At 38.3% G+C, this 13,980-nt stretch overlaps 2 protein-coding genes across 10 annotated transcripts in view; one reads left to right on the plus strand and one right to left on the minus strand.

The window, feature by feature from the left end:
• LOC144083209 (muscleblind-like protein 1) overlaps positions 1-3,261 on the plus strand; it is a 54,471-nt gene extending 51,210 nt beyond the window's left edge. For all 4 annotated transcript variants that reach the window (XM_077610808.1, XM_077610807.1, XM_077610809.1 and 1 more), the window contains one exon: positions 253-3,261. The gene's annotated coding sequence lies outside the window, so the exon portion shown is untranslated. The remainder of the gene's footprint in view (positions 1-252) is intronic.
• Positions 1-13,980, minus strand: part of LOC144083212 (succinate receptor 1-like) — a 117,889-nt gene that overhangs the window by 67,831 nt on the left and 36,078 nt on the right. For all 6 annotated transcript variants that reach the window (XR_013303493.1, XR_013303497.1, XR_013303492.1 and 3 more), the window contains exons 4-6: positions 12,211-12,316; positions 3,935-4,080; positions 2,112-2,216 (exon numbers count right to left, since the gene is read on the minus strand). The gene's annotated coding sequence lies outside the window, so the exon portion shown is untranslated. The remainder of the gene's footprint in view (positions 1-2,111; positions 2,217-3,934; positions 4,081-12,210; positions 12,317-13,980) is intronic.

Genomic DNA, 13,980 nt, shown 5'->3' on the forward strand with positions numbered 1-13,980 from the left:
AAAGGAATGTTGCGATAACTTGATGATGGATTAGGTAATTTAAGAAGACCTGAATGGTCAAAGGTCACAAAGGACATAAATATGTGAATTCTTTGAATTTGGTTACTTAGCCAGAGGCCTGCTCTCTCAGAGTTCTCCTCTAGTTTAAAATACATAATAAAGACTTCAAGATTAATACTGTATGTGCATGTTAAGCCATCCAGTTAAGATATTTTGCAACTGGTCTTCCATTGCTTTTGACTTTTTCTCCAGGTGGAACTGGAGAACAAAGACCAGCGATTCAACAGGCAAATGGATAAGGAGAAAGTGATGAATCCTCACGTCAACAACCCCGTTTGCAGAATTTGCTCCAGGCACTTCACGCACACCACATCCATTACAAGAGCACCTTCTTCCTCCTCTCAGTGAAGGGAAGGGCTCGTTTACCTTTATTCACCGGGCACACTTTGAATGTGAAGCAAATAAGACGATGTGCTGTGTCCATCGAGGTGGAGGAGGAATCGTGTTGTCTTTTGTATGTTTGTTCATCGGTCGTCTCTCATATGTTTACAGAAAGGTGCACCTTATATTTCAGTTGAAGGAGACGAAGAATCAGACTGTTTCTTTGAGGTTTTTACGTTACTAGAAATCAACTAAAAAAAAGGCCATAATTGTGCTATTACGCCAATGGTACTGTCTCATGCAAAGCAATCAGCTTTCCCTTTAAGGTTTCAAGACACGTCCATCGTCACGAGCCATCACTGCGGATACAAAATCTTCAAATCTACGCTGAGAATTCTAACAAAGATATAGAATTAGTTTTCAGTTGCCAGGACAACTGCTGGCAGAAATGTAATTTGTTGTTTTTGACAAGTTGTCAGTGTAGATAGGGAGTTAGAAAATATTTTGGTTTTTTTCCCGACATTTCTGATTTTTAACCAAAGTGTTTTATATGTGGCTGTTTTTGTGGGTCAACTTACGGGGTACACACATATCAACAACCTGAACTAAAGTTAGCGTTTTCCCTTCTCTAAAAGTTAGCAAATACCGATTTATCTAAAACCTGAAGATTCTTAGTTCGGAGACGGCAATGGGTGATAATCGTAAACTCTAAAATTGTTGAATGATTCAATGGCCAAACCATTGAATCTGTAGCAGTAGCCAATGAGAATGCAACTATCTGTCTTGAGTGCTTGCCTCACGGTTTTCCCAAAAGTAAAATGACATGCAGAAGAGTTTCAACTGCAGACTACCATTAAGCCAAGGTCTTTAATTTCTACGTATTTCTGCGGCAACAAGGAGCCTATGACAGGCCATTGTTTGTACTACCACTGCTAGTACAAAAAAAAATTCTCAATTATCCCAAGATATATATATGTAGGTGTGCACAGTAATCTCAAGAATGCCACACAGATCTTGCTTCTAAAACTGAGTACAAAATGGATATGTGTGTAACCTGAATTAATATATTGTAGTTCATTACTTCGCTGGTAAATTTAGTTCATGGGCGATAGCGCATTGAAAGTGACAAAAAAGACAAAAAAACCCAGGTTATGATTGTATCCCTCATCTTAAGCCTTAGACTGTACCATGGGGTCAGCACAATCCACCACGCCATTTGGACGCCTGATCCAAGCCATGCCAATACACAATTTAATTGTCTTGAATTCTATTTATCTCTATTGAAAGGTGTGTTTGAATGTCCCTGCGTGTTCCCGCATTGTCCCCCTGAAATGATGTGTATGTTTTGGTTTTAGGTGGTATTGTTAGCATTTTTCTTACGTTATGCATATTGACAATATGCACAGTAATGTTCACTCTTCTAATCTCTTGTAGCTATGAGCAAAGAGATTTCTATGAGTACCTTAACAGTCATAATATAACAGAGAAGCTGAGTTGTCGCCACTCCGACTGTCGCCAGCGACAACCGTTTAATATTTTAATGATTGTAAGGTTTGTAACTAGTCATTTAATTTAAAAGAATATATATAACAATATTGTTCTTGAGTGTTTTAGATATGTTATTTTCTACTGTATCCATTTCAAATAATATCTATTGTTTGGATATTTTTACTCTCCTTGGAAATTGGGCCATTTGGGGAAAACAAGCTGCATATTTTTTTTCTCCTTACCCTGGGTCCTGTGGCAGGAAGTCCTCGCTCCCTCAGCCAATTGCAAACAAAATGGACGAGGGCTTGGAGAGCTCCCAAGGTGATAAAGGTTGACTTTTTGCACTTCTGTACATAGTCAAAAAAAGAGAGAAAACATGTATATTGAGATCTTATTTTGAATAGAAAAAATGTCTATCATGACAGAGAGTTTTGTTAGGATAATCATAAAAAAAAAGGCTGCTTGCATCCAAAGGGCGCTGAATTGTCATTCTATAACCCGCCCCCTTTCAGTAACGGCTAATGTCGCTTTTTTCCCCCGTAATTAGGCAGCAGCTTGTAATTTGCCCGGTAATCGTCCTAAGGAAGAGTGGGGGATCCACTATCCCCCCTCCCTGCACTGTTAGGCCTACGTGTGGAGGACCAAACATCATAACACATACCGTCTCTTTAACTGGGAGACAAATGCATGTTAAACATATAAACACATTCAAAAAAAAGGAAAAAAAAGACACTACTAAGACTTAAGCAAACATGTTACAAAGAAAGATGTATTTACAATATTCATACACTATTCATATGTAATGGAATAAGATATTTATATGAAAAAAATAGAATAGTGATTTATTTAAAAAAAAAAAAAAGGAAAAATAATCTCAAGACTACAGTATAGTCACCACTTGGAGAGACGTGCAGCACATAGCTCTCAATATGTTCTTCTGTTCATGTAAGCTGTGCTTCTATATAAAAAAATAAAAATAAAAAAATGAACCCGACCATCAACAGCCACATTTTGGGGCGTTTGGTCACCTAATCATATCAACTTTCAACTGCGACGAGCACGCATGCATAGAATTTATTTGTTTTTTTTGTTGTTGTTTGTTTATTTGCTTAGTTTTTTCTGCTCGTAGTGCTTATATGATGTTATCTGTCCTCTCTGCTGTTTGTTTCTGCTTGTGTGACTGCAGCGTGACCCCCGACCTCTTACCTCCCTCCATCCCTGTGCGTAAGTCAAGAGATGAAAAGCTAGTACAAAGCCATAAAATGATATGAATATGAATGGAGATGGTATGAAGCTCACACATTTGGTTTTTTTTTCCAGGGGGCTGCATTGCTATTTAATTCTTGCTGTTATGGATTAAAAAAAATGTAATAAAAATACAAAGCAACTGCAGACGTCATTTGAATTGTATGTTTGTATAAGGCAGTGTTTCCCAACCACTGTGCCGCGATGGTCAGGTGTGGCGAGAGAAATTATCTGCAAAGAAGTCTTACATTGTAATAGTCCGAGAGAGTAAAAAATTTTAATATTAAACTCGTAAAGTCGTAAATTGGAATATTACGATATTAAAATTAAGCAATATTACGAGAGAAAAATTATAATATTATGAGATGAAAGTAATTTTGTTGCTAAATTTTACATTATGTGAACCAGAAGTTGTTTGGTTTCACGAGCTTCAAATTTTGGCAAAGTAAACAAAACAAAACTGCTTTTTCTGTAATATTATCTGATTGAAGTAATATTGGGAGAAAAAAACAGTCAAATTGTTATTTTACTTAATTTTACAATATGTGAGTCAGTGGACTTTTGGCGACATGAGGTTGGTGTGACAAATTAGATATTAAAATACTTGCTTTGTAGTTATTTGAATACTGTTGATAAAACTTAAATAAAAATCAGGCTATATTGTTGAAAAATTCAACAGAATTTGGGATTTCAAGATTGTTAGCTGGTGGTGTGCCTTTATATTTTCTCAATGCAAAAAAAAGGTTAAAAGATGGTTGGGAAACACTAGTATCCGGATTAAGTGTCAAGAGAAGAGTAATTGATTAGTATACATCCTAACCTGAACTTGATTGGCCCGGCTTGATAAAATGCAGACACACTGTCCTTTAAGGATGCGTTAGGAGCCGCAAGATTGTGACACACCGTCCGACCACAGGATGGAGCTGCCACTTTGCCACGTTAGGCTTGCAACACTTGAACCAGCGGCTGCAAATACACAACATTGCACAACATGAAATTCAATGTACTGTATGCAATCACAATAAATGATCTGTCACAAAATTGTATCAATATTTGGGTATTATTTTATATTATTGCAGCGTAAACCCATGCAGTATCACAGAATCACTTTCAAAATATGCCAGAGGAAAATTAGTAATAGTTCAATTTGCGCGTGCATGAATGTAAGCTACGAATCGTAGCTTACGATTCTCGCGAATACCGCTGTTCATTTATATAATGGGCACTAACTGTCTGGTGTTACATGGGTTAATTGATGCCCATCTCATGAGTAAACGCATTTAACATCTGGAGTCATCTCTCTGGTATGTTTTCATGGTGTGTGTGTGTAATTACAGGACTAAGTGCATGTTTGTAGAAACAACACATGGGAGACTGTAGCATTTCAATTCACAAGCACGTTATTGATCCAGACTGTGAGGCCAACCCTCTAATAAACACCAGTGACCAGGACTCTGCCATGCCGCTGTGGGATGGGATGGACGTGATCCAATTCAAGGTCTGGATCTTTTTTTTTCTTTGCCAGATAACGATTCTCATGCTTGAGGTAGCATTGTGGCCCCGCACTGCAGTTAATCATTCAAAATATTTCGACACTGTAAATAAGCGGCAAATTGTGATAAAGACCCAAACAATGTGTGATCCAATGCAATATAAACACCACTACCAACCACCACCACAAAACACGCTTTACCAATTTCGTCATAAGCAGTTTCGGGGTCTGATGACAATTAGGCTTTTGTTGTTGATGATGACGATAGGGCCTATGTCCGATTATTATTATTATTGTCATACCAATAGTCAATTCCAGGTAACAGTGGAACCATTTCTGTTGAATGAAGATGAAATATTAACGAGCTGATTGCGAAATAAAACACCATCTCAGATGGTAGATGCCTCAAATATAGTAATTGGGATTATATTCAAATTGCCCAAACTTGATTCATTGGAACGGGAAGAAAAAATCGAGGTGAATTCAAAGGATATCAACTTTATCTGTTTTCATGATAGACCAAATTTCAAACAACTACTTTCAGCAGCAGGAATCATTAATTTTCTGAGGGGACTAGTATAAAACTAAGATCCCATTTTCCTCCCACACGGATTACATTTTTGTGGGTTTACTTATATGACATACCTAACATTTGATGTTGCATGAAAAAGCTTTGGGGGATAAAAAATTGCAGAGGCAGCTACAAAACCAAACAGATTTTGACCACAGTGAGCAAACCTGCCAATTTTGGTGAATTTCTTCAAATGGAGAATCGAAGGCGGAAGTTACTCAACCTAACAATAACAAAGGGAAAGCAACACAATTTAATCTCTTGCAATAAACTCTGAACAAATCTTGAAGTTTGCTTGCACATGTTCAAGAGTTGAACATTTAGATTCTTGGAAAGTCAAAGAACAAACTAAATGGTGGTAATTCATCCGGCACTGACACAATAAATTTCACATGAAGAAGGCAGTAAGGGCAAAGCTGTACCCCAACACATGAATGAATGGCATTCACATGCTGACAGGAAGTCCAGAAATGTAACACTTGTGAGCTACAGCGTCTGTTGTGCATTGGTTAACTTGTCTTTGTGGGATTGTTGAGCTACAGTTTAAGGATTTCGGGACCGGTCAAAGACCGTCCAAAGAGAATGTGAAGGCAAACAAAGCAAACTAACAGATAAGCACTGTCAACAGAACAAGACAGATAAAATGAAAGGATTACAGCCATTTTGCACTTAGATTTTTTTTTTTATATTGATAACCTCATTGGCGGGCGGCCCGGTGGAGTGAGTGGTCCGCGCGTCGGCCTCACAGCTCTGGGGTCCTGGGTTCAAATCCAGGTAATGTCCATCTTTGAGGAGTTTGCATGTTCTGCGTGGGTTTCCTCCGGGTACTCCGGTTTCCTCCCACATTCTAAAAACATGCATGGTAGGCTGATTGGACACTCTAAATTGCCCCTAAGTATGGGTGTGATAGTGCATGGCTATCCGTCTCCTTGTGCCTTGCGATTGGCTGGCCACCGACCGATTCAGGGTTTCTCCGCCTCTGTCCCGGAGTCAGCTGGGACAGGCTCCAGCACCCCCCACGACCCTAATGAGGATAAAGCGGTTCAGAAAATGAGATGAGATAAGATAACCTCATTGTAACCCACTGGAAATTCCTGCATATACAAAGTAGAAACAGATTGTAGGCCAGGGGTTCCAAACAAACGACCCATGGGTCTGAAAATCCAAATTTACCAGAGGTTGGATATGGAGTGAATTTAATATCAGTATTATTTATTAGCCACTTCTTGCTGGGATACTGGCTTACCCTGGGGGCAAGTTCCCACCACGATATACAAACAGAAATAAAATTGGGTCTAAATGAATGTGCTCATCTACAATAATACAATGTCAATTACCAATGAATGAACATCACGTTCTGATGTAAATTGTAGTCCAGCCAGATGTGACCCAAAGTTCAACATCTCTTCTGCTCGTCTGCGGTTTAATGCCCGAGAGGATAAATGGTTCCGAGGAAGTGAAAAGAACGAAATATATTAAAGGCAAGATATCAATTGACTGTTGTCAGGTCATATCTCAAACTACACTTATGCTAACGTTTTGTTTTTTTAACTATTATAAATTGATAGTTAACACCCAAGGGACCAAACATTTGCTGGTGAAGAACTCACTGATTCATTACTAGCACTCAGTCTCTAAGTTTGGTGTAATTGGAGAAGTTTTCTGGGTCTGAAAAACATGTCATTAATCATCAAAAGCTCTATTGTCATTTATTTTATTCCTACGTCTAAGTTGATTGTGACTTTTCTAAATGGGTTTCTTGTGGAGTAAAATAAAACATGTCCTAGCAGTCATGCTAAACATGCATTTATTGTTTCTGCTCGCTGTTCAGTAGAAAGTCTTCATTTGTGAGTGGCTGGGAGCTCCCATGGTGCACTGCTGTCTTCCTTTGCTCTGCGCCAACAAGAAAGAGATTGTTTGCTTCTCGGCGCTCCCTATTCTTTCTGCCAGATGTGACGCGCTGCTGCTTCCTCCTTGCTTTTTTTTCATTTTGGTTTTTCATCTCTTCTGTCACGCTTTGCCTCTTTTTTGTCGTCCTTGTTCCTGCTGCTCTTTTAGTCATTCAACCTTTGCCTCCCCCTCTAAAGCGCTCTCTCTTTTCTCTCTGTATGTGTCCCCTCTTTCAAGTCGTCCACCCTCCTGAGCCTTTATATCCATCTCACTCCGACCTGTCACACTGCACCATATTGATAAGCGGGCATGTGACGGTGGGTGGGCATGTGGCCGGCTTTTCTAAGGGGTCCTCTTGAAGTCGCCTGTCAGTTGTTTCATTTTCACTGGCATTCAGTCAGGACTGCCTTTGATTACAAAGTGGCATTGATTGGTACAAACATTGACATTGAACAAATGAAAAACTTGGAATCTGTTGAAACTGGGGAAACACTGAACACACTATCACTATCATTAAACACTACCGTTGACATTTCAGGCTTTTGACCTTAGCAATAAATTTGAGCAACTTTTTGGTGTGTTGACCCAGGTACTCGGATGTTTCGTCGAAAGACGTTTGGTCGACCGGACGTTTGGTCGAACGGACGTTTGGTCGAACGGACGTTTGGTCGAACGGACGTTTGGTCGAACGGACGTTTGGTAGAACGGACGTTTGGTAGAACGGACGTTTGGTAGAACGGACGTTTGGTAGAACGGACGTTTGGTAGAACGGACGTTTGGTCGCAGGGTTGTTACTGTTGAAACCAGCTCTCAAAATTATAATTATGAGAGAGAGAGAGAGAGAGAGAGAGAGAGAGAGAGAGAGAGAGAGAGAGAGTTTAATATCTAAATATCTAATATCAACAGTAAACTCTGTCATAATTTGACAGCGAGCGAACCCGGCGACCAAACCTCCGTTCTACCAAACCTCCGTTCTACCAAACGTCCGTTCTACCAAACGTGTGTTCTACCAAACGTCCGTTCTACCAAACGTCCGTTCTACCAAACGTCCGTTCTACCAAATGTCCGGTCAACCAAACGTCCGGTCAACCAAACGTCCGGTCGACCAAATGTCCGGGGACCAAACGTCCGGGGACCAAACGTCTTTCGACGAAACGTCCGGTCACGGTTGACCCCTCATTAACATGTTTTAATGTTTCCCTACCAATGTTATGAGGACTGCTATAAATTTCTAAGTTCTCACTCCCAAAAAATAAAAAGTGGAACAAAAGACAAAACAAAGTTCTTAATTATCATCATTCTCACGGTTCAATGCCGTTTTAAAATCATTGCTCAAATCATAAAAAAATAATTACGATGATATCTTTTGATCGCTGCGCACATCTAGAAACTTAAATATGAAAATAAACGCATGTATTAAGGTATGCAATATTGCCATTATATTTTTGTTTTGTGAGAAATACTTTGAGTAAGCAAGCAAAATAAACGTGTGTTTACCTTACAACCTGTTTCATAATAAACATGATAATTACATCATAATTTCTTTCTTGTTCCACTGCTAAGCATGTTCAGACACATCAAACAGTCAACGGGTAAATTGAATCTATTCATTTATCCGTCATTCATCATTTATGTTGGATAAATGCCTTAACAAATGCATGCGCATCTTCAGGTTTCAACTCTGGAAGTTCTTTCATTTTACGGCAGATTATTCGCCTGATGAGAAAAGTTGGACAAAGACGGTAAAAGGGATTTTCCTTGCAATGCTGCTGCACATTTTTCATGCATTAGGTGGAAGAACATCAGATCAATTTTGATTAATATTCACATGTGGGACATTCAAGCCCATCATGAACGGGAGGAGAAATGAACCGGAGATGAAATTATTACAATTTTTTTATATTATATTAGGCCTGAGCGAGTTTGACAGAGATACCAGTAGCTTTTTGAACTAGGTTTGTGGTTTTTAGGCACACCTTAGATTGCACAATCCTATAGTAAAATATAATAATCCATGAGAGCTACAGCACCATTTAACATCAGTTAATTTTCCTAATGTTTTTAGACACCCTCAATATGCACCCTAATTAAAAATATATTTCTTTAAAATCTGTGATTGCAAAAACTTATGCTTAACTTTGATTGGCACTGTCAAAGAAGCACAGAAGAGAGACAGTCACAATAATGCTGATAAGCGAAAACAATGGAAGAAAAGGCTGGGGGACTGTCAAAGAAAAAAATGTGAGACTATTTTTGAATGAAGGAGCTATTACGATTCTATTCTCAGCCAAAAATGTTGGACTGAAAAATCAATGAGGCAGAAATTATGTCAGGGGTCAGCCTAAGAACACTTATGCTTATGCTGCAGACTAAACAGGAAGTGGCAAATGGCTCACTTGGAGTTCACTAGGGGTCTCATGGAAGAATTCCATGTCATTGCTGACAGCAAGTCGTTTAATATTAGCTTTAACATTATTACTGATTAGGGCAGATACTTGTAAATATATGATCTTTTATTGGTAAATGTAGTACCACTTCATGTACTATCGAAATGATACTTTGCAGGAATTTTGACACAAACAAGTTGATATTGCTACTAAAATGGATAATGATAGCATTCAAAGTCACAGGTCATAGCAAACTGAGCATGGCTTGCACATTGGAGCGTAGACATCTTGTTAAATTAATACTTCTCTAAGAAAATATGGAAGGGATTTAGCAAACATTTTAATTAAAATCATTGACTTTTGTCTACATGATGCTCTACTGGTACAGGATTCCATCCATTCTGTCTACAGTCATGAGTCAGCAAAAAGTCCACGAAAAGGTACCGAGAAAAGCACTAATGCAACCTATTAGCTCAGTGACTCTTTGGCCGCCACTTTTGCACTCAGCACCTCCACTAAACCCATCCTCAGGGCCAATAAATGATGGAGTGGAATGCTCCATTAGGCCGACCCGTGCAATCCTCTGGATCAGCCATACTATTGACCACACACTTTCCCACAATTGCCACTAAAATACATCAACTTTGGCCCTCAGGACCGCTCGTATATCAGCACAAAGACTAACTTATAGTATATATTTCAGGGATTCATACATTTGGCCTGTTTTACCACTGTTTTACAATTGACCAATCATTATTATTTTGTAACTTTACTAATGATGCTTTGTCAATAATCAAATTCAATACAGCGTTAATAACAGCAGATAACTAATGTCAGCAACATAATTAGCCAAAGTCCAATGTTTAGTCCATTTTTTGGCCATAGAGCTTTCAGTGCCTTCATAACTATGTGCCATAGTACTATTCATCTAATAATCCACTTCATTAAATTTAATTCCTAACCACAGTCTATTGGAACATTCACTCTCTTAATTAAAATTCGAGACACTCATCTGGGGTTTGTACAGTGGTTGCCACTGGTTGATTTTGTTTCTGGCACCGACATTATAAAAATGATCGATCAGGGAAAATGTTATGAATAGAAGTAAAAATGTTTTTACACAATAGAAATTGTGATTTTCAAGCTTAAAGCTGGAATCATAGCCAAATGTGCTGAACATGACAGAAAGCATGTTCCGTAATGTTTGTGATCACGGAAGTTTGGAAGAACGTCTCGACTTATGACGGGAAGTGGTGGCTTCCTGTTTAGTCATGATTTAACAAAACAAGTTCAAAGTTTAAATCCTTACTTGAAATTTAACTGATTAAACATACTAGCTCACATTAACATGTCGCCATTTGTGCTTTGTTTAAGATGATACGCTGTTTTCCCATGAGTAGAAATATGCCTGATGTCAATATACTTGACTCTGTTGATAACTGTTGTTTACTGCCAGCATAAACAGATAAACTGTGTGGTCGCTTGTTAAATGAACAGGAGAAAAAAAATCCATTTGAATTTTAGAGGTTATAGAAGGTGGTCACTTTTCTATTAAAATATAAACAACTTGGAAGGGAAAAAACGTGCTATGCATCAGAGAATTGGGTCTTGTAATATAAAACAATGCAGCCATGCATTCATCTTCCGTACCGCGCATCCTCGTAAGAGTTGCGGGGGTTGCCGGAGCGTATCCCAGCTGACTTCGGGTGAAGGGCAGCCTAAACCTCTACAGCATCAGGCGGCCAGTACGATACAATAAAGTCACAGTAATTGATTATCACAGAAAGCTGAAATACCACTGTGAGATGAGTTATGTATATGAGGCTGCGGTCAATAGGAGCTCACACTGTATCAATGAAGTGATCCTCCTTTAATAACACACAGGCGTACGCATGCGCTGCCGATGTGACAACTCCATCACAGTGACATTTGCAATTGGGAGGACACGGTGACCTTCTCATTGCTCCTCACCAAAACCTTGCTGACATTCACACGCCCATCGATTGGACTGCAGCAAGAGTCCTCCGTTGCACTTTGAATAATTTCATTTTATGGCTTTGTTAAAACTTGGCCGATAGGTTTGGAATGAGGTCAAAAAGTGGTCATGAATTATTTTTTTCTTGTTCCCAGTTGTTGTATGTGTATGGTTTCAGAAACCTAATTTAATTGATCTTTCTTTAAAAGTTTTGTTTTAGTGTTGTTTTGTTTAACATAAATGACAAGCAGAATTTACTCACAATTATGTGCTTTACCGAAAACAGGTTGTGCTAATTCCTGGAAAGTTTTTTTATGCAACCATATTTTATCAAACTATGCATTTTTTTGGCAATGATTACATTACAATTAAATTAAAATGGTAAAATGTATGTAAGGTAAAATGAAAAAACTAATACAAAATTTATGGCAAAATAATTGACTTGAAAATTTTAAAATCCACAGAAAGATGTTTTAAAAAATTACCAAATATTTTGGCATGCTTCTTTTGGCGACTTCTTAAAAATGCGATAAAATTATCATTACTCAATTAATTTCATTGCATCTTTTGACGATACATGATTTAAACAGGAGCATGATTGAATGACAGATGATACCTTGTCTCATTAGCTGGTAATTTTGATCACCCATCAAACTCTGATCCATTTCATGTCAAATATGTATGAGCCATAAAAATGGTGGTGTTGTGATTGTGATGCATTTTTTACCAACAATTGTGTAACAAAGAGAAACCACATGAAGAAGAAGAGACATTAACTGACCACTTCCACGTGCGTGAAGATCACATCGCCAAAATTCAAGCCAGCTGAGCTCAACGGGCCTCCGGAATGTGGATTCTCATGGGAAATATTTGCATGCAATGAGAACCTGGAAAAAAGATGGGATGGTAAACCAGAAGCAGATCAATAATATCCAGTCAGTCTAGTGTGTTGGCGGGATTATTCAAGCAGGAAATGCACAAATAAACACTTATGGAATCACCGTAAATGGAAATCCCTTCAGACAAATACATAATGCAACAAGGGCAGAGGGAAGCTAATTCAAAAGCTATGAATAACATTGCCACAAATTGAAGGAATGCAACTCATTCATGACGATTTCCCTAATGAAACAGGAGAATGCTCCAGACGCCAGCCATCTAAGGTCAGTGGCATAAAACCATGGCTTTTGATCCCGCCTAATGAAAATGAGACAAACGGCAAAGTGTGCTTGCTGATGCTGATTAGGGTGTCAGTGGAGTCAGTGGAGCGGGATGTAAAGAAATACAGGTCAGAACCCGTGACAAATGGAACATTCGCTGATTTTCCCTTACTTGGCTTCTTGTTGGTGTTATCCTAATTTTAATGACCATGGCTATGAAGGTGTTGAGTGACTTGTCAGGAATAGGTCATGAGTCAAAATATATATTTATTTAAACTCCACAGTTATACACCCTTATTGCCTTTTAATGACTGTAATGGAATGATCCAAAGATGAGACGTGATAAAGTATAATATTTATTTAATCTAATCCATTAGACTTTAACAAGCAATATAATGCCAAATGGCTCAAATCAACACCACTTAGTGACATTAGCGTGCCCTTGTTTTTTCCAATACGGGAAGCTTTAAGTGTCTTTTCTGTAAATGTAGCGAGACGTTAATTGCACATGGGCAGAAGCACAAGAAGTCTGCTCACCTTGCCAAGTCAATGCATTTAAATCAATTTTTATTTTAACAATGCATGACCCAGAAAGCAGTAGGGCAGAAACTTTTATTTTAATTCTCTCCCTGACAAGACACATTCTATTTTTCCTTCTTGAATGCAGACATGCAAAGACACAATTTCCATGTGTCCTAATGTCCTCCTTGAAGGGTTGCATTTTTTCTGTTTCTTTTTATGTACATTTCTAGATGGCCATTTCATGAGTAAGATTACTTCTTGGCTCATGTTGGAGATGTTTGGCGTCAAAATGCTGTTAACCTTTAGCCCCCATCCTCGTCTGCTGCCAAGCACCATTTGTTTCCTCTTACATAGTGCTGTCTAGTCTTACAGGACAAGTGACAATCCTGATGAGCTTGTTGCTTTTATTTATAGTTTGCTTCCTTCGAAATGACTCCACAAAATTACTTGTGGCCAAGAGAGCCATTATATAAACAATGAATCTACATATTTTTAAAAAAATAATTATATCTGGCATCCAAGGTGACAGTTCCTTTGAAATTCTACCCAAAATTCAAAATTCTAGTTTCCTGTGTATAATAAAAATAGTCCGTTTATTGTATTCTATTCTACGGGGAACTCTTAATCATACAATACCAAGACTGTGCTCAAGCAAGAGTTACAGATTGACACAACTAACAACAATGACAAGACCCTTTTTTTAATTCAGGTTTTACACAATTTCCCAATTGTTTGTTTGCTTTGTTCAATCGTGAAAAATCAAACTGTCCACAATTCAAAAAATCTACATTCAATCATAATTGATCATTATCACCTCCTGTAAAGCCAGAATTGGATCTGATTAGGTTGGCCAGGTTTACTTAGCGTTT

Source organism: Stigmatopora argus, chromosome 10, assembly GCF_051989625.1.
Source record: "Stigmatopora argus isolate UIUO_Sarg chromosome 10, RoL_Sarg_1.0, whole genome shotgun sequence".
NCBI classification, from domain to species: Eukaryota; Metazoa; Chordata; class Actinopteri; order Syngnathiformes; family Syngnathidae; genus Stigmatopora; species Stigmatopora argus.